We start from the raw sequence: 25,028 nt of genomic DNA, 5'->3' as shown, positions 1-25,028 counted from the left end.
TAAAAAAGTGAAAGTGAAGTGGAGATATTTACAACTGTGTATTTGGAACACTAGAGTGCTGGAAACTGTTTTTTAAATGAATCCTTAAAACATGGTAAATATACAGCTTTATTTTATCATTAGGCATTGAATTACATTCCTGTGGTGCAACATATCATGTAGCTAATGTTGAGAGATATTTTATTTCACCCTGTGAACTTCACAGATTAATTTTATTCAACCTTCCATTGAACCTAACAGAATTGAAAATGTGATACACCAAGTGTTCTTTGGATTAATTAATTAAAAAACAAAATCTGATGAACAATATCATTAGAAACCTTGATTGAACAGCTACTTGCTTGAATTTTACAGTTGCTTTTAGTAACTAACCTTGTTGATGTGACCAAATGTTTGTTTAACAGGTATTTTAGCCCAATATAAATTGACTTCAGTTTCTGTCTGCAAAGTAGCACAGCCATGCTTGACCTTTCCTTGAACCAAATATGCTTTAATGAACTTTTCTTTATCCATTCTTTTTGCTTCCACACGAGATGCACAGCATGTTCTGTTTTTCAGAAAATAAATTTGACAGTCTCACCAGGAGTTAGATAGTTTACATCTGGTGGCAAACACTGTCTACTAATATGGAATTTGGAATCATTTGTCCTCCCTTTTCTCAAAACTTCTGCAAGGAGTTGCTAGAGTTTGTATTATATATAACACTGAATGCTTTTGTATCCAACACAACTGTACAGTACTCATTTTAAAATGGACTAATCTAACATAAATGTTCTGCAGTTAGGATTATATCAAATCGAGACTTCGTCATTGTCATATTCTTGAAACAAAGCAAAGTAAATGGAATTCAATTCAATTCAATTTTAATGTCATTGCACAAATACAGAATGACCAGTATAACGTTTTAATTAGCCTACACTCATATTTTGTAAAAATATGAAGAATTGTGTCAAAATTACAAAGAACAAAGGTCACACTGCAACAGATTGCATTGTCAGCATTTCCACAGCAACCATCTGCTCTTGGACCTGTAACTGTGAGTGGCATTGAGGAATCAGTCCGGAGATGCTTGGAAGCACTTGCACTTGACATATCCCTAAAGCAACTCCCTTCCCCCCTCCACTTCTCCATAATCCTACCCTTTATGCATGATCTATGTCATCAAATGTACAGTCACCAGCCAACCTCCATGCTGCTAACAGTTGAAGTCCATAGTTTCCTTCTCTTCACAATTACTGCACAGATCAGTTTTCAAACTAACTGCAACTAAGTGCACCGTTATTGTTTTCACAAACAGCAAGCTTGTTATCTTCGATGCTAGACACAAAATGCTGGAGTAATTCAGTGGGACAGGCAGCAACTCTGGAAAAAGGGAATGGGTGATGTTTTGGATCAAGACCAATCTTTTCCCTGTCCCACTGTGTTATTCCAGAGTTTTGTGTCTATCTTCTGTTTAAGCATCTGCTGTTCCTTCCTACACCGCTTTTTATCTTTATTGGATTTGGTCTTCTTGATGTCCCCAGTTGCCCAGTTTATTCAAAAACAAACTAGGTTACAATCCATGAAGCATTGGTCTCCTAAGAAAAAGCTCACCATCAACAACACCACAGTCACATCTGTGGAGTCTTTTAAGTTCCTGGAAACCATCATCTCCAAGGACCTTAAGTGGGGGGCTACCATCGACTCCACAGTCAAAAAGGCACAATAGAGAATGTACTTCCTGCGGCAGCTGAGGAAGCACAATCTGCCACAGGCAATGATGGTCCAATTCTACACGACCATCATAGACTCTGTTTTGCTGTTCATTTTCCAGTGATGGGGATAAAAAACAAGCATTTAACATCAGACATGCATGAATCCTGTGGTCAGACTATCACTTGGTCATCAGTCTTAGCCATCTATTATTTCTACAAGATATGTACACATAGAATAACCATATAACCATATAACATATAACAATTTACAGCACGGAAACAGGCCATCTCGACCCTTCTAGTCCGTGCCAAACACATAATCTCCCTAGTCCCATATACCTGTGCTCAGACCATAACCTTCCATTCCCTTCCCGTCCATATAACTATCCAATTTATTTTTAAAAATGACTAAAAATAAAAAAAGAGGGCACCATGGCAGAGTTGGTAGAGATGCTGCCTTACAGCGCCAGAGACCCTGGTTTGATTCTGACCTTGAGTGCTATCGGTGTGGAGTTTGCATGTTCTCCCTATGACTGCATGGGTTTCCTCCAGGTGCTCCAGTTTCCTCCCCCTTCCCAAGTATGTGCCAGTTGAGAAAATAGGTCCCGTTTAGCCTCATCTGTAGCTTCTAGGGCTCAGGAATATACACTGAGCAGCAGGTGCGTGCTGGTTTGATATTAGGGTGAGCCAGAATGATATGATACGTTCACTCATCCTGATGGGCCTGTCGCTGAGTTGCCGGATTAGCTCATTCTTGATGGCAAAACCCATACTGTAATGACAGTCATCTTCCTCCAGTTTGTTCTGAAAAAGGAGTGCTTAATATCTAGTGAACACAAATAAAACCTGCAATTTATAATTTCTGCATTCATTAGGTAATGTGTTGCCCCTTCAGTCCTCTGCCTCTGCAGTCCATTATCAATAGGACATCATAGAGAGTCACACAGACTCTGAAGAACGGTCTTGATCCGAAACGTCACCTATTCTTTTTCTCCAGAGATGCTGTCTGAGCCACTGAGCTACTTCAGCCGTTTGGTTTAAACCAGCATCTGCAGTTCCCTCCTACACAGACATCATAGAGACAAGAGACAAGTTCTATTCATTCGATCACAGAGGGGCAAAATGGGTTACCAGAATAGAAAAAGTGACACAATGCTTCCCTGTGATATATTGAGCTGTTGCTACAAGATGATGCTGAAAGTCTTTTGTACAGATGAATACCGGTGATCTACCGGGGAGTTCAGTGGTTACTGTGCAATAGATGTCCAGCAGCTGTTCTTGTCCTTGTGAAATAACAGGGTATGCTGTCAAGGAACTTACTTACGCTATTTTCCAAATACGATTTTGCAGTTCAGTGGACAAATGCAGATTAGACTTAAACGGAAGAACTAGTCAACATGTTGAAATAGTATTGATGTTAAAACCAACATCCTTCACTGTCGATGTACTGTGAAATTGACAGAACATTTAGGATTTTCACTATTTGCCTTAAACTAATGTAGAAGTCCCTTGTGGTTACTGACAGGAATTCTGCCCACTTAAATGTCTTTCTATTTTACAGGTATTATCTGCACCCTTCACAATCAATTGAGGACGATTAAAGAGGTGTGGAATTAAACTATTTAATTGCTGGCCAACTTTACTTAACCTGTCCTCATGCCACCGAGCTCTCAGATCAGGGATTAATTTTCTGAAACAAGGATTTTATTCACCAGATTGCAAGTATATCCTTCCTTTGGCATGAGGACTACAATTGCACACCTACTCCAGGTGCACTCACTGATGCGAGTTGTGTTTCTGCTTTTGTCAAGCTTTTATGAGCTGCTCCTTCACAACCTGTGTTCAATCTTGGGCTTTGTGTGGAGTCGCATGTTATTCTCGGACGGTAGAATCTGGGTGGTCTGGATTCCTCCCACATCCCAAAGATGTGCAGATTGGTAGGTTACTTGGCCACTGTAAAACTACTGCCAGTGTGAGGGTGAATAGTAGCATCTGGGGGGAGTATGGTGAGAAATATGCTGAGAATAAAATTGGATTGGTGTAGGATTTGTGTAAAAGGGTGCTTGTTGGTCAACACAGGCTTGGTGGGCCGAAGACCTTGTTTATGCCCTGTATGGTTCTATGCCTCTCTAAACTTACCCAGGGCACTACTGGATATTGAGTAATTGATCAGAGCTACAAGGAGATGACAAGACCGCAGTTGCATGTGCCAGTGCATGCAGAGTTAGACTATCATCATTCTGAGCTAGCAGGAACCCATGATCTCCATCCTAGCATGTTTACCAAGACAGGCACTTCACTAGTTGTGTGTGTGCGCGAGGTTAGACATGATTGCAATTCTCATTCCTCACGATGAAAGGAAAAACTTGCATTTCCGTTACTCCTTCATGATCTCAATGTGTTTCAAAGCACTTTAAAGCTGGTTAAGTGCTTCAGAAGTGTTATAGTGTGTAGCAAATGCTGTATTCAATTTGCACCCAGCAAGGTTCCCGAAAAAGCTATGAGGTAATGATCGGATAATCTGTTTCTTCATGATAAATATTGGCCAGGACACGAAGGCTAACTCCCCTGGTCTTTGAATTAATGCCACAGGAGTTTTTAAAAATATATATCTGGTAGACAGATGGGGCCTCAGTCTAACATCTCATCTCACAGTCTTCATAATTCACACAGTGACACAAGATGACTGCCTAGACTTTGAATTGAAGTCTCCAGAGTCAAACTTGAAGGTACACCCTTGTGCTTTGGAGGTGAATGCATTTCAACAGGATCAAGGTTGACAGCAATGATAGGCATCACTGAAAACTTGGAATCGTATATGAAGGATGGCTCAAAGCAAAAAGTAACACAGTGGATGCTGGTGACCTAAATTTTTTTTAAAAGGCAGAAAAGGTTGGAAATACTGAACAGGTCATGCTATTTTGGTGGAGAGAGAAATAGAACAAATGTTTCAGGTCAACAAATCCATCGAACAGAAACATAAACTCAGTATTTCTTTCCATAGATGCTGCGTGACTGGCAGAGCATTTCCTGTACTTTTTTTCCCTTTGTACTAAGAACAGTCACAAGGACTAAGTACAGAAGGGCAGTCACTACCCAGAAACCATGCTACAGAGGATGTCTGTACCATCGGAATGAGTTACGAAATTCTCACTAAATTGTCGTCAGCCTGTGCTTACAGATTCTGACTATATTTCCTTTTTTTCCTTCTGTTTATCTCATGCCCTAGTCAAAACAGATGTCAATTGTTTTTCGGATCTGTGTCCTAGTCTCTTTGCTGTTGGCAGTTTTTTCTGCTGTTTAGCTTTGCCGTTTTGATGGCTTCCTGTAGCTCAGTGAGTGCAATCAACAGTGTTTGGAGCAGTTCCAATGACCTGCTGAGGAAACGAATTGGATCGGCTCTGCCTTCAGATGTCAAAAAAAAAATCTCTGCATAGTCCTGATTTTATTTGCTAGTTGATCAGCATTTGCAGCATCTCGTAGCTGCCACATGCAAGGAAAAGCAGGTGGAAAAGAAAACTTCCAAATCTTCCTGTGGGTGATCTTAAACACATGAGTGTTCAGCTCCACTCAGAGCAGAAGGTGTTTATTTGGGATTAAAGAAAGTCCCATTTATATATTCCTAGCAATTTAGGAATTTCTTGCTGAGCGAAATGGTTTAGTGCAAAGACCAAGGTTTTGGAAAATCGTCAATTTTCTGACAGCCTGCTTTCTCAAAAAAGTGCCTCTGAGATTATCTTCTGGTAAGAAACACAGTTGTAATGATTGATTGCCACGTCATATGAAGCTTATTGTGACGGAGTTGGGAGCAGAGCCATGGTACAATCCATTCAACCACCTGTACCGTGGTGAGATGCTTTTATGCGGAAAGTTTCTGATATTAGTTGTGCTGCCATGCAGAACTACCAAGAAGAAGCCAGATGCTTCTGAACAGCTGGAAATGGAAAACTGGAGGAGAAGTTAGCACCCCTCACCACAGGCCAGTTTCTCAAACCACCTGGTGACTAGATAGAAAGTAACAGCAGCCTGGGATCTCAGCCCTACAGCATATAAACAAAAGATATCAGATGCTCTGTCCATTGTAAACAGGTTAACGGCTGTGGTGCAAAACTGCACATAAGGCACTTAATACAAAACTGCTAGCCAATCTGCACAAACCCCCCTGTGAGCTGATCAGAAATTAAATAGTAAATATATCACCATCTGGCTAAAGAACCAGAGGAACGATGAGAACAAATATTGTTAAGCAGTGAGATGTTGCGATTTGAATTTCACAGCCTTAATGGAAGATGAAAGCAGATTCGATCACAACTTCCAAAAATCAATTGTAAGTGCATTTGAAACTGAAAATAAAACTGCAGGTCGATGTGGAAAGAAGAAGTAAGTGGAAACAATTGGGCGGCAGCTTACAGCGCCAGAGGCCCGGGTTCAATCCTGACTATGGGCGCTGTTTGTACAGAGTTTGTATGTTCTCTCTGTGACCGCGTGGGATTTTTCTGGGAACTCGGTTTCATCCCACACTCCAAAGATGTACAGGTTTGTACATTAGTTGGCTTCTGTAAATTGTCCCTAGTGTGTAGGATAGAAGTGTGTAGGGGTGATCGCTGGTCGGTGCGGACTCGGTAGGCGGGAGGACCTATTTTCGAGATGACTAAAAATACTGCTCTCGGAAGCTCAAAATGATCTCATTCCCACTCTACTCTATTATTTTTTTGTCCCCTCGAAGACCCACATGCACACTTCTTCTTGCACACATAGTGTATTCATATTTCTTATGACCTGTGGCTGGAGACTACAGTGAAGAAAGAATAGAAAGTGGTTGAGGAAAACAAGTTTAGTACTTAATTATTTGTTGGATCTTCTGGTAATTCAATGAATGGTTACAGTCGAGAATGGAGATATTTTGCCCATTTTGTCACAGTCAAGTCAAGTTAAGTCAAGTTTATTTGTCACATACACATACGAGATGTGCAGTGAAATGAAAGTGGCAATGCTCGCGGACTTTTGTGCAAAAGACAAACAACAAAACAACCAAACAAATTATAAACACAATCATAACACACATATTATTTTACATAATAAATAATGGAAGGAAAAACGTTCCACAGCAGCTCTTTGCCAGAGTATCTTTCTGATTCTACCCACTTGCAACGTTTCCTTCACTAGATTTTTTTTGTTAAGTTCTCTCTTGAAAGCCACACTAGAATCTGCCCCACCATATCTGAAGGCAACGCATTCCAGATTCCAGCAACGCGCCACATGAAAATAATCCCTTTCTCCTTTTATTTTTTACCTGTGACATTTAGTTCTCGGCCCGTCCACTGACGGGAACAACTTTCCACTACCACTCATCATTTTATGTACCTCTAGCAAATCTCCTCTCAGTTTTTACTTCCCATGCATTGAAATGCATTCACATTTTTCAGACAACATTTTTGTTGCATTGGCTGTTGGCAGATTGAAGCAGGCTGTACAACAAAAGAATAATTCAATGAATCAATCTCAAGAGCATCTTTTCCGAGTGGCATGCCGGCTGAAGAACTTAATTTTCTTCTGCAAGTAATGTCAAAGAATCTTGTAGCATCATTAAAAAAAAAAAAGTGGAAAGTGGGCCGTAACACAACATCCTTGTCCTTAGAACAATATATCTAAGAGTGCCTCACATTCCTTGCACTACGTTGTTCAGCCAAGATGATTATATATTTTTTTAAAGGATTGGTATCCCCTGCCCATTCATGAGAAGAAAAAAGCATTAGCTTCTAATGCATGCAGTCAAACCACTAGATGAGCTCTTTCAATGAAGAGAGATTAGAAAGAACATTTGCAATGTTTGCAAATGAGTATAAGCAAAAATGAATATATATATAAATCAAAGGTTTCACTGCCTATTTTACATATGCTTTAGCCTGCTGTGATAACAATTATAATTATTCTGGTAGAGTGACAGCAGTTGTTTATCTGAATTGTCTACATTACTCTTTCTCTCAAGTATTTACATATATATATATATATTAGAAAATTGTAGGGCTATCTCGAGACATTTTACAATGTAGCTAAATGCCCAAGAACATACCAATAGTATGCATCAAACATAGGACAAGAACAACATAGAACATACAGCATGGAAGGGGCCATTCAGCCCATCATGTCAATGCCGACCAAGTTGGAATGCTAGGCTAGTCCCATTTTCCAGCAGTTGGCCGATAACCCTCCAAACCCTTCCTATCCAAATATGGCAAATGTCCAAATGACATCCAAGTCATAACACAAACATAACCATGCTGACTGTCCCTAATCAGTCTATGCCTATCTAAATGCAAGTAGATCTTGTCTCTATGATTCCCCTCCAACAACTTTCCCACCACAGATGTCAGGCTAACTGGCCCATAGTTCCCTGGCTTATCTTTGCTGCCCTTCGTATATAACAATAACCGCCCTCGGGTCTTCCAGAACTTCACCGGTAGCTAACAATGATGCAAACATCTCTGTGAGGGCCTCCACAATTTCCTCGCAAACTTTCCACATGTTGCTACCTTAAAGTGCTTTAAAACCATAAATCTTGGTAAATTTGTATATGATCTAAGACGTTCACACCAATGCCTCAATTCCTTAGCTTCCATCATCTTCCCAGTGTATTGAATTGCTATGCAGCCCACATACTGTCACCACAGACTGCCCTTTGACAATGGGAGCCTACTTATTTAGCTCAGTTGACACAATAACAATCATGCAAATACGCTTGAATGTCAATCCAATACATTTTTATATACTTTTCATTGATCTGTGAAATGATCTGTGTTAAAGTTGCTGCTCTAGGGAACAGTGAAATTGTTTTATTAAGAAATGCACGTAAACTGAATGGTTTGGATGGTGCATATGCAAGCTCTTAGCAGTGGGCCTGTGGTTAGTAAGTGACTAAGTTATTCAAGATCAATTTCTGAGTACAAGACCAGGTTTCGGGACAACACAATACATATTCACAGATCCACTTGGAAATAACCTAGCACAAAAATAGAAGAAATGCAATAATCTCCTGCCCAAGAAAGAGAGATTTGCACAGCCAAGCCCATTCATTCTCTTTATTCCATTCTGAGCAGTTAATGAGCATTTTTTTTGCAAGGGGAGAGGAACATTCAATTTCCTCCTCAAGGAGAAATGGTGGCAAAAGATACAACATCCCACCCAAACACACAGCTTGAAGTGCACTCTTGCTTCTTAGAAGCATGATACTGCCATGTTGTTGGTGAGTGTATCAATTAGTGCCAGCCTTGGGTTCTGGTTTTAACATGAGATGGGTGCTTCTCTCTAGGCGAAGATCATCTGAAAAATAAATAGTATGTTTTCTTGTATACTTGTTTATTCTTAAGATATTGAATGTTTATTCTATCCATTAGATATAGACTGTGCAGCACACACAGATACAACACAGACAGATACAACTCCCTGATCATGGAATTAACTGAAGCATTGATAGAGGCTGCTAAAGAATTACACTCTAATTTCATACACTATTGTAATCTATTCAGAATCAGAATCAGAATCGGAATCACACTTTATTCACCAAGTATGTTTTGCAATTTCATTGGTCAGGTCAGTCATACAATTAAAAGCAAAAGATCAAACAGAAACACATTTTAACATGAACATCCACCACAGTGACTCCTACACATTCCTCACTGTGAAGGCGAAATAAAGTTCAAGTCTCTTCCTTCTGTTCTTCCTCGGTCGTGGGCCTCGAGCCCCCGTTGACGGGATGATCTTGACTCCTGTAACTGGCGGCGTTCGGGCCCTCCGCATCGAGGCAATCAAGCTCCCACATCGGGGGGATGTCAGCTCCCCCGCGCTGGGCGATCGAACCTCGCGTTGGGGCTGGTCGAACCTTTCACGATGTTGGAGCTCCCGACTAGCCTCACCAGAGATTGCAAACACTTGATGTTGATTCTGCGGTGGGAGCGATCCCAGGCAAGGGGTCAGCTCCCACGTGGGGCTCACGGATGTCCGAGAAGGCTTCCAGCTCCATCGATGGAAGGCCGCAGAGCGCCCGGAGAATGTGATCCGAAAATTAATCACATCTACAGGAAGGTAAGAGCTTGAAAAAAAGTTTCCCCTGATTCCCTCCCCCCTCCCCCACATAAAACAAACTGAAGAACATTAAAGCAAACTTTTAACACACTAGAAAATAGCAAAAAGAATGAAAAATCAAACAGACTGCCGGCAGGGCAGCCATCATAGAAACATAGAAACATAGGAAATAGTTGCAGGAGTAGACCATTCGGCCCTTCGAGCCTGCACCGCCATTCAATATGATCATGGCTGATCATCCAACTCAGTATCCTGTACCTGCCTTCTCTCCATACCCCCTGATCCCTTTAGCCACAAGGGCCACATATAACTCCCTCTTAAATATATCCAATGAACTGGCCTCAACTACATTATTTGTACAGCAACTACAACTACAGAGATTCACCACTCTCTGTGTAAAAAATATTTTTCTCATCTCAATCTGCATCGCCTCGGCGCCCCTTGTGGTCTTATCAATCAATAACATTGCATTTATTAAAGCATAAGAATTGGGTGCAGAAGCTAACCTTACTACCTTTCAAACTCGCTCTACCATTTCGATCTTTGCTGATATAATTATTGGCTTCAGATCAATTTTTCTATATCATTCCCATTGTCTTTGATTCCTTCAGCTAAAAATCTATCACAAACATCCACAAACTTAATCATTGTACTTGAGGTTTTCAAAGGTGGAAGACAAACTTTCAGTCAGAAATAAATGGCTCTCAATGTCAATGCCAAGAATGCCATCTTCCACCAAAGCCTTGTCTTTGGATGCTTTCAGGACATCTAACCATATAACCATATAACAATTACAGCACGGAAACAGGCCATCTCGGCCCTACAAGTCCGCGCCGAACAAATTTTTTTTTTCCCCCTTAGTCCCACCTGCCTGCACTCATACCATAACCCTCCATTCCCTTCTCATCCATATGCCTATCCAATTTATTTTTAAATGATACCAATGAACCTGCCTCCACCACTTCCACTGGAAGCTCATTCCACACCGCCACCACTCTCTGAGTAAAGAAGTTCCCCCTCATATTACCCCTAAACTTCTGTCCCTTAATTCTGATGTCATGTCCTCTTGTTTGAAGCTTCCCTATTCTCAAAGGGAAAAGGTTGTCCACATCAACTCTGTCTATCCCTCTCATCATTTTAAAGACCTCTATCAGGTCCCCCCTTAACCTTCTGCGCTCCAGAGAATAAAGACCTAACTTATTCAACCTATCTCTGTAACAGAATAAAGACCTAACTTATTCAACCTATCTCTGTAACATCTCTGCAGAGAAATGTCACATATGGTACTTTAGTACTCACTGCTGAATTGCAACTGAAAAAATATGTGGTTATTGTGACTTTTGCACACACACCTCACAGCTACAGTGGGTGAGCCGCTGTCTCACAGCATCAGGGACACGGGTTCGATCCTGACCACAGCTACTTTCTAAATGGAGTTTGTAAGTTCTCCTTTTCTCCACGTGCTCTGGTTTCCTCCCACATTCCAAATACATGCAGGTTTTCAGGTAAATTGGCTTCTGTACAATTTCCCCCTAGTGTGTATGATGCGAAAGTAGGATAACTCAGAACAAGCGTACGGGTGATTGATGGCCGGCGAGGACTTGATGGGCCAAAGGCCCTGTTTCCACACTGTATCTCTAAAGCTCAAAATTAAAAACTAAAATACTCATTCCCTTGTAGACACCTGCCTGTCATCTTCCTGATATGGGTGCCCTTTGTACAAGGACCAGAAGTCACAGGTTTAAGGTGTGAGGTGAACAATTTAATAGGAACATGAGAGGTAGTGTTTCTGACAGAGGGTGGTGAGTGTATGGAACAAGCTGTATGCTGTATGGAACAATTACAGAGGAGGTAGTTAGGCAGGTTCAATAACAATTGACAGATATATGTATTGGAAAGGTTCAAAGGGATTTGGGTTAAATGAGGGTAAATGGGACCACTTTAGATGGGACATCTTGGTTGGCATGGATCAGTTGGGCTGAAGTATGTGCTTCATGCTGCATGACTCTAAAAGAAGATTACTTCCTGTGTGTATTGAGCTGTGGAAAACCATGTATAGTCCAGTATCCATAACCTTCACCTGGTAGGGGAAGATGAGAAAATCTATCAACTGCTCCTCTCTTTTCAGCATCAATTCTTTATCAACGCTGCCTAGTAGCTGAAAGAGTGAAGGTTGTATGGTGGTGTGACCTTCTCAGGGTCGTCCATGCTGCCTAAATTTCCTAACCACTCCAACCTATGAGAGAGAAGCGAGTGTTACCAAACTTCTGAATTCTCTGGGGTGGAACCCTCTCCAAGACAGACGTGAAGCTCACCGTTTGACCTGTTTTTACAAAATGTTAAATGGTCAGCTCGACACAGATTACAAGACCTACGCCAAACCCAAACCAATTAGGAACAGACGAGGGCATTCAATCCAATTTGTGATTCCAGCTACAAAGACAGATGTGTACAGCAATTCGTTCTTCCCCCGCACAATTAAAGCATGGAATAATCTCCACCCTACTATAGTTACACAACCAGATGCAACTAAATTTAAGGTAGCACTTTCTTCCCAATAACCCTTTCAGGCTTAAGGAAGTAGCTCCAGAAATAGTGGATGCATTAGTAATAATCTTTCAAAACTCTTTAGATTCTGGAGTAGTTCCTGAGGATTGGCGGGTAGCTAACGTAACCCCACTTTTTAAGAAGGGAGGGAGAGAGAAAATGGGGAATTACAGACCAGTTAGTCTAACATCGGTAGTGGGGAAACTGCTAGAGTCAGTTATTAAAGATGGGACAGCAGCACATTTGGAAAGTGGTGAAATCATTGGACAAAGTCAGCATGGATTTACGAAAGGTAAATCATGTCTGACGAATTTTATAGAATTTTTCGAGGATGTAACTAGTAGCGTGGATAGGGGAGAACCAGTGGATGTGGTGTATCTGGACTTCCAGAAGGCTTTCGGCAAGGTCCCACATAAGAGATTAGTATACAAACTTAAAGCACACGGCATTGGGGGTTCAGTATTGATGTGGATAGAGAACTGGCTGGAAAACAGGAAGCAAAGAGTAGGAGTAAACGGGTCCTTTTCACAATGGCAGGCAGTGACTAGTGGGGTACCGCAAGGCTCAGTGCTGGGACCCCAGCTATTTACAATATATATTAATGATCTGGATGAGGGAATTGTAGGCAATATCTCCAAGTTTGCGGATGACACTAAGCTGGGGGGCAGTGTTAGCTGTGAGGAGGATGCTAGGAGACTGCAAGGTGACTTGGATAGGTTGGGTGAGTGGGCAAATGTTTGGCAGATGCAGTATAATGTGGATAAATGTGAGGTTATCCATTTTGGTGGCAAAAACAGGAAAGCAGACTATTATCTAAATGGTGGCCGACTAGGAAAAGGGGGAGATGCAGCGAGACCTGGGTGTCATGGTACACCAGTCATTGAAAGTAGGCATGCAGGTGCAGCAGGCAGTGAAGAAAGCGAATGGTATGTTAGCTTTCATAGCAAAAGGATTTGAGTATAGGAGCAGGGAGGTTCTACTGCAGTTGTACAGGGTCTTGGCGAGACCACACCTGGAGTATTGCGTACAGTTTTGGTCTCCAAATCTGAGGAAGGACATTATTGCCATGGAGGGAGTGCAGAGGAGGTTCACCAGACTGATTCCTGGGATGTCAGGACTGTCTTATGAAGAAAGACTGGATAGACTTGGTTTATACTCTCTAGAATTTAGGAGATTTAGAGGGGATCTTATAGAAACTTACAACATTCCTAAGGTGTTGGACAGGCTAGATGCAGGAAGATTGCTCCCGATGTTGGGGAAGTCCAGGACAAGGGGTCACAGCTTAAGGATAAGGGGGAAATCCTTTAAAACCGAGATGAGAAGAACTTTTTTCACACAGAGAGTGGTGAATCTCTGGAACTCTCTGCCACAGAGGGTAGTCGAGGCCAGTTAATTGGCTATATTTAAGAGGGGGTTAGATGTGGCCCTTGTGTCTAAGGGGATCAGAGGGTATGGAGAGAAGGCAGGTACAGGATACTGAGTTGAATGATCAGCCATGATCATATTGAAAGGCGGTGCAGGCTCGAAGGGCCGAATGGCCTACTCCTGCACCTAATTTCTATGTTTTTTGTATGTTTCTATGGCTTAAGTCCTCCCTCCACCACATCCAGTTTAAATTCCATTTGGAATATTTTGGAGGACCAAGAAACCAAGAACCAAGAACCAAGCCCCACTTGCCTGTGTCTACTCCATACCTTTCCTATCATTGTACCTGTCAAATGTCTTTCAATGTCATTGTTCTACCAACAGTGTGTATGCAGTTTCTTGCATTATACCAAATGGAAATTCAGATTCAGATTCAGATTCAGATTCTACTTTATTGTCATTGTGCATTGTACAGTACAGAGACAACGAAATGCAGTGCAGCCACGTAAAATACACAGCATTAAAACTGCCCTTCGGAGTTTAATGCTGATAAGTGTGAGGTGCTACATCTTGCCAGGACAAATCAAAATAGGACGTACATGGTAAATGGTAGGGAATTGAAGAATGTAGGTGAACAGAGGGATCTGGGAATAACTGTGCACAGTTCCCTGAAAGTGGAATCTCATGTAGATAGGGTGGTAAAGAAAGCTTTTGCTGTGCTGGCCTTTATAAATCAGAGCATTGAGTATAGAAGTTGGGATGTAATGTTAAAATTGTACAAGGCATTGGTGAGGCCAATTCTGGAGTATGGTGTACAATTTTGGTCGCCTAATTATAGGAAGGATGTCAACAAAATAGAGAGAGTACAGAGGAGATTTACTAGAATGTTGCCTGGGTTTCAGCAACTAAGTTACAGAGAAAGGTTGAACAAGTTAGGGCTTTATTCTTTGGAGCGCAGAAGGTTAAGGGGGGACTTGATAGAGGTTTTTAAAATGATGAGAGGGATAGACAGAGTTGACGTGGAAAAGCTTTTCCCACTGAGAGTAGGGAAGATTCAAACAAGGGGACATGACATGAGAATTAAGGGACTGAAGTTTAGGGGTAACATGAGGGGGAACTTCTTTACTCAGAGAGTGGTAGCTGTGTGGAATGAGCTTCCAGTGAAGGTGGTGGAGGCAGGTTCGTTTTTATCATTTAAAAATAAATTGGATAGTTATATGGATGGGAAGGGAATGGAGGGTTATGGTCTGAGCACAGGTATATGGGACTAGGGGAGATTATGTGTTCGGCACGGACTAGAAGGGTCGAGATGGCCTGTTTCCGTGCTGTAATTGTTATATGGTTATATGGTTATATGGTTTAGTATTCAATGATATTAAAAGCTGGTTCTTCTGTGGCTGAACAGGTACAGTTATGATTCAGACCAATGTGGTTGGAAACATTCTGGAGATACATTTTTGGCATCACACCAATGCTCTAACTTGGGTACACTGACAAAATAGCATGGATATATAGAAACATAGAAACATAGAAAATAGGTGCAGGAGGAGGCCATTCGGCCCTTCAAGCCAGCAGGTAAGAAATGTCCTCCCTCAAAATATCATGCAATGTTAATGAATGTTATTAACTCACAGACACTAATGCCCCTGTCCCACTTAGGAAACCTGAATGGAAACCTCTGGAGACTTTGCGCCCCACCCAAGGTTTCCGTGCGATTCCCAAAGGTTTTTGTCAGTCTCCCTAATGGTCGAACGTGGTTTCCGCTTCTTCTATGTTCTGAAGGTCTTACCTTCCACTACCTGCAACCTCCAGCAACCACCTTCAACTACCATCGCAACCGGCTTCGACTAAAATATTAACGATTTTTAAAACGGCAATCTATTTATAGTCGCAGCCGGTTTTGAATTTTTGAAATAATCGGCAGAACATAGAAGAAGCGGAAACCACTTTCGACCATTAGGGAGACTGACAAAAATCTCCGGTTTCCTAAGTGGGACAGAGGCATAACAAGGGGTGTCTGGGAAACTTAAAATAAATCTCTTACCTCGCCAGAGATGCGATTATTTTCCAGATCGTATCTCCGGTCGAACTGCGGCCTAACATCATGGAGCTGGTGGCCTCGCTCTGGACTGACTTTGAGCCCCACCCCGGGGATGTGGACTTACCATCGGAGCCTATCCCTTGCCTGGGATCGATGCTCCAACCACGGCCTACGAATTTCACCATCGAGGAGCTCGCAGTCTCGGGTAGAGTCCTATGTCGGGACACTCAAAAAGATGCAGAAGGTTTCGACCAGCCCCGGCCCGGGGTCAGATCGCCCGGCGTGGGGGATGTAGGAGCTTGATCTATCTGACGTGAGGGCCCAAATGTCGCCCGTACGGAGCCAAGATCAGCCCGTCAGCGGACGGCTCGAGGCCCCCGACCGCGGGGGAACAAAGAAGGGAAGAGATTGAACTTTTTTTCGCCTTCCATCAAAGTGAGAAATGTGGAGGAGTCACTGTGGTGGATGTTTATGTTAAAATGTATTTTGTGTTCTGTTGCTTTTTATTGGTATGATTGTATGACAAATGAAATTCCTCGTACGTTGCAAAACATACTTGGCTAATAAAGTATGATTATGATACCAAAAAAGCACCAATACACACAACTACATAAAAATTAACATAAACATCCACCACAGCGCACTGATGGAAGGCAATAACGTGTTATCTTCTTCCCTCCTTATGATTCCCTATATAAAATCAGGAAAGCCATTAAGACCGGCCAACAATTGATTACCTCTGGAATGTTGCTCTGTGCGTTTAATGCCTTTTACGTAGATGCACTGATTTCCATATTGCTCATCAGTTGGTTCATTTTTTTGTGCACCTGGATGCAGCTGTCACATGCTGTGCCCCACAATGTAGCAAGACACACAGGTAACCAGACACTTAACTCATCAGAAAAACACAAAGCATTGGATTAAGCAGTAAATATGTAGAGTTTTTTAGTGGGGGGATTGATAAGCAGGAGAAAACAGTGAACAAATGCAACTTAGTGTGTGTTTTTTTAATTTATTCTTTTCCTACAGATTTTTTCAACACATGCATTTTGTGTAGATTCTTTTTTTCTCAACGACTGCGTTCTGATAGCTAAAGCGTTACCAATATCATTGGTGCACGATGGGTAAAATGGAAAGGTCTTTCTCTCTGTCCAAGCTAACTGAAACTACAAAGAACTAATATTCTTGCTTTAATATGAATTGCACAGGAACCTCATAGGATGATAGAATTGATATTTACAAACAGTGCATTGTTATCACATTTATGTTTTAATGTCGCCTATAATCAAATGCCATCATTATCTTTGCAACAAACCATACTGTACATTTTATGGCAGTTACATGCCTCTGATCAACTGCGATCTATGTTGAATCCCTTGTCTGAATAGGTGTGCCTCTAACCTTTCACAAAATGAATTCTCTAACAGGAAGGAGACTGCTGTGACAACCGTTGGAATTTGTTTGTGGCCAACACGCTCATCAGTTCAGTTCAGTTTAGTTTATTGTCACATATACTGAGGTACGGTGAAAAGCATTTGTTGCGTGCTATCCAGTCAGCAGAAAGACAAATAAATGCTTACAATCGAGTCATTTGCAGGGTACAGATACATGATAAGGGAATAACGTTTAGTGCAAGGTAAAGCCAGCCAAGTCTGATCAAGGATAGTCCAAGGGTCACCAATGAGGTAGATAATAGTTCAGGCAGTCACCGCTTTCCTCCTATCACACAAGTCAAGGCTCTGACATTATTGCCAACCTTCCATTCTGACTCGGCTGCACACAACCAAAGGGTAAGATGAGCGACATTAGGCTCTGTTGGTGGACAGTGTACACATTTTCCCCATGAATTTCCAATCTCTTGCTTTCTACCAGGTTTGATGCAGTCCCCTGACCTCAGGGGAAAAGGAAACATCGGATGTTTCTTAATGGCACATTATGCTGGTATGGTGGCCTTGTTTCAAGCTGTTGTTTCAGGCTTTTTCAGCTGCTAAAGTCTGCACCTCTTAATTCTGTGTAGGAAGGAACCGCAGATGCTGGTTTACACCGAAGATAGACACAGAATGTTGGAGTAACTCAGCGCGATAACCAACATCTCTGCAGCGAAGGAATGGGTGACGTTTCGGGTCGAGATCCTTCTTCTGTCTGAAACGTCACCCATTCCTTCTCTCCATATGCAAGACAGTGGGTGTGTATGTACGGAGACATGTGCATATGCATGTTTGTGCTTTCTGATTTTGTTGTAAACATTTAAATATATTCTTTTTATCTGTTCATGCTGTTTATTTGTAATGATGCCCAGTGTGAGTCTGAAATATTAACTTGATTGTTTTCACCACAGCTGCTAACAGAACTTCTGATGGCCAAGTTGGCCATCCGCGAGTCAAGTCGCCAGACGGAGGAGGGCTCTACCCGAGCTGGCTGCCTGCCCCTTTTCCGGGGATACGTCCATGCCCGGGTGCGGATGGAAATGGAATACGCCCTGTCTACGGGCACCCTGAGGGAGTTCCGCGACGGCTGGGCACCGAGGGGGGTTGAATGTATCCTGGACAAGGATTGCAATATAGTTGTTTAGCAGTGGCTTAGCATATTTGTTTCGACTTGTATTATGGTGGCGTTTTGTTTTATTGTATTGTAATTACTATTTTAATATTTGAATAAATATTTTTGATTAAAAAAAAAAAAAAAATTCCGCAATCTCTATTTCTCTTTCATGGTTTTTATAGGCAGCTGTAAACTGGGACTACAGGCAAAGTGTGGCAGGTTCCCATGACCAGAGTGCATCAAAATACCATTTGAAAGGATTACTTCACAAATTAGTAATTTTAGATTCCATACCATTTCTTTGTGTGTATACACTTACTTGCATTTTATGATCTTCTTTGTTCTCTCGAATAGGTTTGATGCTTTATTGTTGATTATTGCAGGAGCAGCAATTTTCCCAAGGTTTGAAAGCCTATTTAATAATTTTTATGTATCTATTATTAAGATTGTCATATTATGAATGCAGAAACATTTTTTTTACTTTTTCATAAACTCTTTTCTGCGAGTACTTACAATGGGACTGCTTTGGAAAACAATTACGATGACAATATCCCAGGTAAGCACTGATAAAGTGTTGTATATGAATGCGCGAAGTGTAAGAAATAAAGTGGCTGAGCTTGAAGCTCAGTTAGAAATTGGCAAGTATGATGTTGTGGGAATTACAGAGACATGGCTGCAAGAGGATCAGGGCTGGGAACTGAATATTCAAGGTCATATGTCCTATCGAAAAGACAGACAGGTGGGCAAAGGGGGTGGGGTAGCTCTGTTGGTGAGGAATTAAATTCAGTCCCTTGTGAGGGGTGACATAGAATCAGGAGATGTAGTATGGATAGAACTGAGGAATTGTAAGGGTAAAAATGCCCTAATGGGATTTATCTACAGGCCCCCAAACAGTAGCCTGGATTATAGGGTGCAAATTGAATTAAGAGTTAAAATTGCCATGTCACAAGGGTAATGCTCTGGATGCTATGGGAGATTTCAACATACGGGAAGGGTTAGGGTTAGGATTAAGGTAGACTGGGAAAATCAGGTTGGTACTGGGCCCCAAGAAAGGAAGTTTGTAAAGTGCCTCCATGATGGATTCTTAGAGCCGCTTGTACTGGAGCCTACCAGGGAGAAGGCAATTCTGGCTTTAGTGTTGTGTAATGAACCGGATTTGATAAGGAAACTCGAGGTAAAGGAGCCATTAGGAGGTAGTGACCATAACATGATAAGTTTTAATCTACAATTTGAGAGGGAGAAGAGAAAATCGGAAGAGCCAGTATTGGAATTGAACAAAGGGGACTATGGAGCCATGAGGGAGGAGCTGGCCAAAGTTGATGGGAAGGATACCCCAGCAGGTATTTCTGGGAGTAATACAGAAGGTGCAGGATCAGTTCATTCCAAAGAAGAAGAAAGATTCCAAGGGGAGTAAGGGGCGACCGTGGCTGACAAGGGAAGTCAGGGACAGTATTAAAATAAAAGAGAAGTAGTACAACATAGCAAAGATGATCGGGGAGCCAGAGGATTGGGTAACTTTTAAAGAGCAACAGAAGATAACTAAAAAGGCAATACGGGGATAAAGATGAGGTACGAAGGTAAGCTAGCCAAGAATATAAAGCAGGATAGTAAAAGCTTCTTTAGGTATGAGAAGCGGAAAATATTAGTTAAGAACAAAGTTGGACCCTTGAATATTAAAAAAGGTGAATTTATTATGGGGAATAAGGAAATGTCAGACGAGTTGAACAGGTACTTTGGATCCTTCTTCACTAAGGAGGACACAAACAATCTCCCTGATGTTTAGTGGCCAGAGGATCTAGGGTGATGGAGGAACTGAAGGAAATTCACATTTGGCAGGAAATGATGTTGGGTAGACTGATGGGACTGAAGGCTGATAAATCCCCAGGGCCTGATGGTCTGCATCCCAGGGTACTTAAGGAAGTGGCTCTAGAAATCGTGGACGATTTGGTGATCATTTTCCAAAGTTCTATAGATTCAGGATCAGTTCCTGTGGATTGAAGGGTTGATAATGTTATCCCACTTTTTAAGAAAGGCGGGAGAGAGAAAACAGGGTATTATAGACCAGTTAGCCTGACATCGGTTGTGGGGAAGATGCTGGAGTCAATTATAAAAGATGAAATAGCAGCACATTTAGATAGCAGCAACAGGATCGGTCCGAGTCAGCATTGATTTACGATGGGGAAATCATCCTTGACTAATCTTCTGGAATTTTTTGAGGATATAACTGGGAAAATGGACAAGGTAGAGCCAGTGGATGTAGTGTACCTGGACTTTCAGAAAACATTTGATAAGGTCCCACAAAAGAGATTAGTGGGCAAAATTAGGGTACATGGTATTGGGGGTAGGGTACTGACATGCATAGAAAATTAGTTGGCAGACAGGAAACAAAGAGTAGGGATTAACTGGTCTCTTTCAGAATGGCAGGCAGTGACTAGTGGGGTACTGCAAGGCTCGGTGCTGGGACCGCAGATATTTACAATATACATTAATGATTTAGATGGAGGAATTAAAAGTAACATTAGCAAATTTGCAGATGACACAAAGCTGGGCGGCAGTGTGAACTGTGAGGAGGATGCCATGAGGATGCAGGGTGACTTGGACAGGTTGGGTGAGTGGGCAGAAGCATTAGATGCAGTTTAATGTGGATAAATGTGAGGCTATCCACTTTGGTGGCAAAAACAGGAAGGCAGATTATTATCTGAATGGTGTCAAGGGAAAAGGGGAAGTACAACGGGATCTGGGGGTCCTTGTTCATCAGTCACTGAAAGTAAGCATGCAAGTACAGCAGGCAATGAACAAAGCGAATGGCATGTTGGCCTTCATAACAAGAGGAGTTGAGTTTAGGAGCAAAGAGGTCCTTCTGCATTTGTACAGGGCCCTAGTGAGATCACACCTGGAGTATTGTGTGCAGTTTTGGGGAAGGATATTCTTGCTATTGAGGGTGTGCAATGTAGGTTCTCAAGGTTAATTCCTGGGATGGCAGGACTGTCATATGTTGACAGAATGGAGCAGTTGGGCTAGTATACTCTGGAATTTAGAAGGATGAGAGGGAATCATATTGAAACATATAAGATTATTAAGGGTTTGGATACGCTAGAGGCAGGAAACATGTTCCCGATGTTGGGGGAGTCCAGAACCAGGGGCCACTGTTTAAGAATCAGGGGTAAGCCATTTAGAACAGAGATGAGGAAGAACTTTTTCACATTGAGGGTTGTGAATCTGTGGAATTCTGTGCCTCAGAAGTCAGCGGAGGCCAATACACTGGATGCTTACAACAGAGAGTTAGATAGAGCTCTTAAAGATAGTGCAGTCAGGGGATATGGGGAGAAGGCAGGAACGGGGTACTGATTGTGGATGATCAGCTATGATCACATGAATGGTGTTCCTGGCACAAAGGGCCGAATGGCCTACTCCTGTGCCTATTGTCTATTGTCTATTGTCTATTATCTATTGCACTGTGTAGTTAGTGGTCCCTCAACACTATTGTTGCTTAACACTTGCCTAAATACACTTCAAATGTTCTCAAAACCAGGCATGGGCTGCCTGTTAATAATTCTCTTCCAAATACATCCGGTAATGGTGGTGCTGAAAATAACACACATGTGAAGTTTCACCGACAGGAGTCAAGAATATCAAGAATCCAGTAACAAACTCCATAAACTCTCTGCATCAGTCTTTAACTCTGTTGCCTATGACATGGGTTTAAACCTCATCCATTTACCTATCATTTTAGGATACCATTGAGGACTTCTGATCAACGGATGAAAATAAAGCAAAATTTGCCTCATTTCTTATCAGTAATCAGTACCACTAGTTCTTGTGTTGTCTCTTCAGATTCAGATTCAGATTCAATTTCAATTGTCATTGTCAGTGTACAGTACAGAGACAACGAAAAGACAACGAAATGCAACAAAATCCCCTCTAGGTAGTCTATTATTTAGAGGTCTACAATCTCTGTCTCCAATATATACATTTTTATGTCCATGGGTTTATTGGTCAGTTCCATAATTTCTCTGCACTGTTCTACATCTAAAACCTCTGTGGTTGGTGACTGGCTCCACTCTATCTACACTATTGTGGTATCTTGATACCTAACACTGCCCTTAAATTGTACCACATACAGCAGGTTATGATTCAGAAGCATTGCATCCTCTCTATTGTTGCAGAATATGAAAAGCTATCTCTCGAGCACATAGTTTCTTGGCTCCAGAACCTAAAACCTCCAGCATGTGGGCAAGTTTACAGTCGCTGGAGACATTGAAGAAAATCATATTCCACCTTGCTGCTTCCCTGCACTGCTGTCCCTTATTGATGTTCACTCTTGGGCTATGGCTGACACAGGCAATGCCAGCATTTATTGCCCATCCCCCTATATCCTGCAAGTCTGAGACCTGCATTGGGCCTGGATTCATGGCCAGATCATGGGCAGACCATGTGTGTAGGTAGGAACTGCGGATGCTGGTTTACACCGTAGATAGACACAAAATGTTGGAGTAACTCAGTAGGTCAGACAGCACCAGTGGAGAAAAGGAATAGGTAACGTTTCAGGTTGAGACCCTTCCTCAGACTCTAACTCAGATTCTGGAACCTGGGGAAGGGTCTCGACCCGAAACATCACCTATTCCTTTTCTCCAGAGATGCTGCCTGACCCGCTGAGTTACTCCAGCATTTTGTGTCTTTCATGGGCAGACCATGACAGGTGTCCTTCCCTAAAGGATAAAAGATATTCATGTTAATCAAGTAGTTTCATGAACACCATCAACGATGTGAGCATTTTAATCCAGATTTATTTAATTATGTGGAATTACATTTCCCAGTTGTCGCTGTGAAATCCGAATTACCCGGGCTCATTCTCTGGATTATAAATCCAGTTAATAATATCTGTAACATTTAGATTGTGAGCAGTATTCACCTGAGGTCCCACTGGCAATACGTTCTCACAAAAAATTTAAAATAAATCTATTTAACTATGCAAGAATTAATTTGGGTTAAATAAAAAACTGATCCTTGACAAACTATGCTTTGATGAAGGTGTTTGACTTGAAAGATTTATTCTATTTCATTTTCCACAAATGCTGCCTGATCTGCTGAGAATTTATCATTGTCTGCTTTATGCTGAACTTCTCGTTCGTTGCTTCCCTTACAGCCCCAATGGCACTTTTACTCTGAACAAGCTACATAAACACTATCTCCCTTCAACACCACCATTGGCAAGAATACCACTGTAAGATATTGCTCTATTATAGTAAATTAATTACACACCACAGCCTTAAACCTGCAAAATAAAGTTAGATGATCCTTAGTAGTGAATAAGTAAAATTAAGTAAATTAATATAAATTTTACCTCAATGTCTTAAAAAGGAAATGTCAATGTCTTTATCCCAGCCAAACGCGTTGAGCCAAACTAACACATTCTGCTTACATATGTCTTGCTGATTCCTTTAGCCAAGCTTAGCTTCTGCTACTTCCTGTTCGTTTGCATTTTCTGGAGAACAATTGCTCCAGTATTGACCTTCAGGGTAATTCCTTTCTTTCAAATGGCAAAGCATTTGTTAATAACTCAATTCTGTTTTGTGTCCTTTAACCATTTCCCTGTTAATGCCAGGTCTTTAAAATTCATCAATGAGCCTCCATTGTGGCATCTTGTAAAGTTAACATTTATGTACACAACATGAGTGGTGTTTTCTAATAACATGTACTCTATTACCTTTTTCACAAAGTTTCATTTGATTTGTCTAATGCAATTTATTTTTGTATAAATCTAAGTCTTCATCTTATATAGGGTGGCACATGGCACAGCCGGTAGAGCTGTTACCACACAGTGACAAAGACCTGATTTCAATCCAGACCCATTAGGGTGGCATGATGGCGCAGTGGTTGAGTTGCTGCCTAGCAGCGCCAGAGGCGTGGGTTCGATCCTGACTACGGGTGCTGTCTGTACAGAGTTTGTCCTTATCCCCGTGATCTGCGTGGGTTTTCTGCAGAATATCCAGTTTCCACCCACACTCACTCCAAAGTCGTACAGGTTTGTAGGCTGATTGGCTTGGTAAAATTGTAAATTGTCCCGTATGTGTAAGATATCGTTAGCATGCAGGGATTGCTAGTCAGCGTGGATGCAGTGGGCCAAAGAGCCTGTTTCTGTGCTGCATCTCTAAACAAAACTAAACTAGAAACTAATGTTAGTTCAACTGGTTTGCAGAGGTAAAATGTTATGCGTACAAGTACATTGTCCCTTGTATGTGTAATATATCGTTAGCATGCAGGGATCGCTAGTCAGCGTGGATGCAGTGGGCCAAAGAGCCTGTTTCTGTGCTGTATCTCTAAACAAAACTAAACTAGAAAGTAATGTTAGGTCAACTGGTTTGCAGAGGTAAAATGTTACGCAAGTCATCTGGCACAACTTCCAAATTCGTAAGTTATTTGTTGATAGTTTGTCTCTGATTAAGGTAGCCACATGACACAAGCACCACAGTAACAGAAGCACCAGTAATAGAAGCACTCTTCTACATTGTGTAACTGCTCTCCATCCCCATCCATCCCCTACACCCAACAACACCAGTAATAGAAGCACTCTTCTACATTGTGTAACTCCTCTCCATCCCCATCCATCCCCTACACCCAACAACACCAGTAATAGAAGCACTCTTCTACATTGTGTAACTGCTCTCCATCCCCATCCATCCCCTACACCCAACAACACCAGTAATAGAAGCACTCTTCTACATTGTGTAACTGCTCTCCATCCCCTACACCCAACA

The 25,028-nt window shown here is 41.8% G+C and overlaps 1 long non-coding RNA gene across 1 annotated transcript in view; it reads right to left on the bottom strand.

Annotated features, from left to right (window-relative positions):
* LOC129695853 (uncharacterized) overlaps positions 1 to 24,227 on the bottom strand; it is a 79,369-nt gene extending 55,142 nt beyond the window's left edge. The window contains exons 1-2 of the long non-coding RNA XR_008723238.1: positions 23,615 to 24,227; positions 18,590 to 18,682 (exon numbers count right to left, since the gene is read on the bottom strand). This is a non-coding gene — a long non-coding RNA (uncharacterized LOC129695853). The remainder of the gene's footprint in view (positions 1 to 18,589; positions 18,683 to 23,614) is intronic.
* Positions 24,228 to 25,028: the final 801 nt, after the last annotated feature.

The sequence above is a fragment of the Leucoraja erinacea genome, chromosome 3 (genome assembly GCF_028641065.1).
Source record: "Leucoraja erinacea ecotype New England chromosome 3, Leri_hhj_1, whole genome shotgun sequence".
Taxonomy (NCBI): Eukaryota; Metazoa; Chordata; class Chondrichthyes; order Rajiformes; family Rajidae; genus Leucoraja; species Leucoraja erinaceus.
Note: the sequence above shows the minus strand (reverse complement) of the source record. Positions and strands in the feature narration are given on the sequence as shown.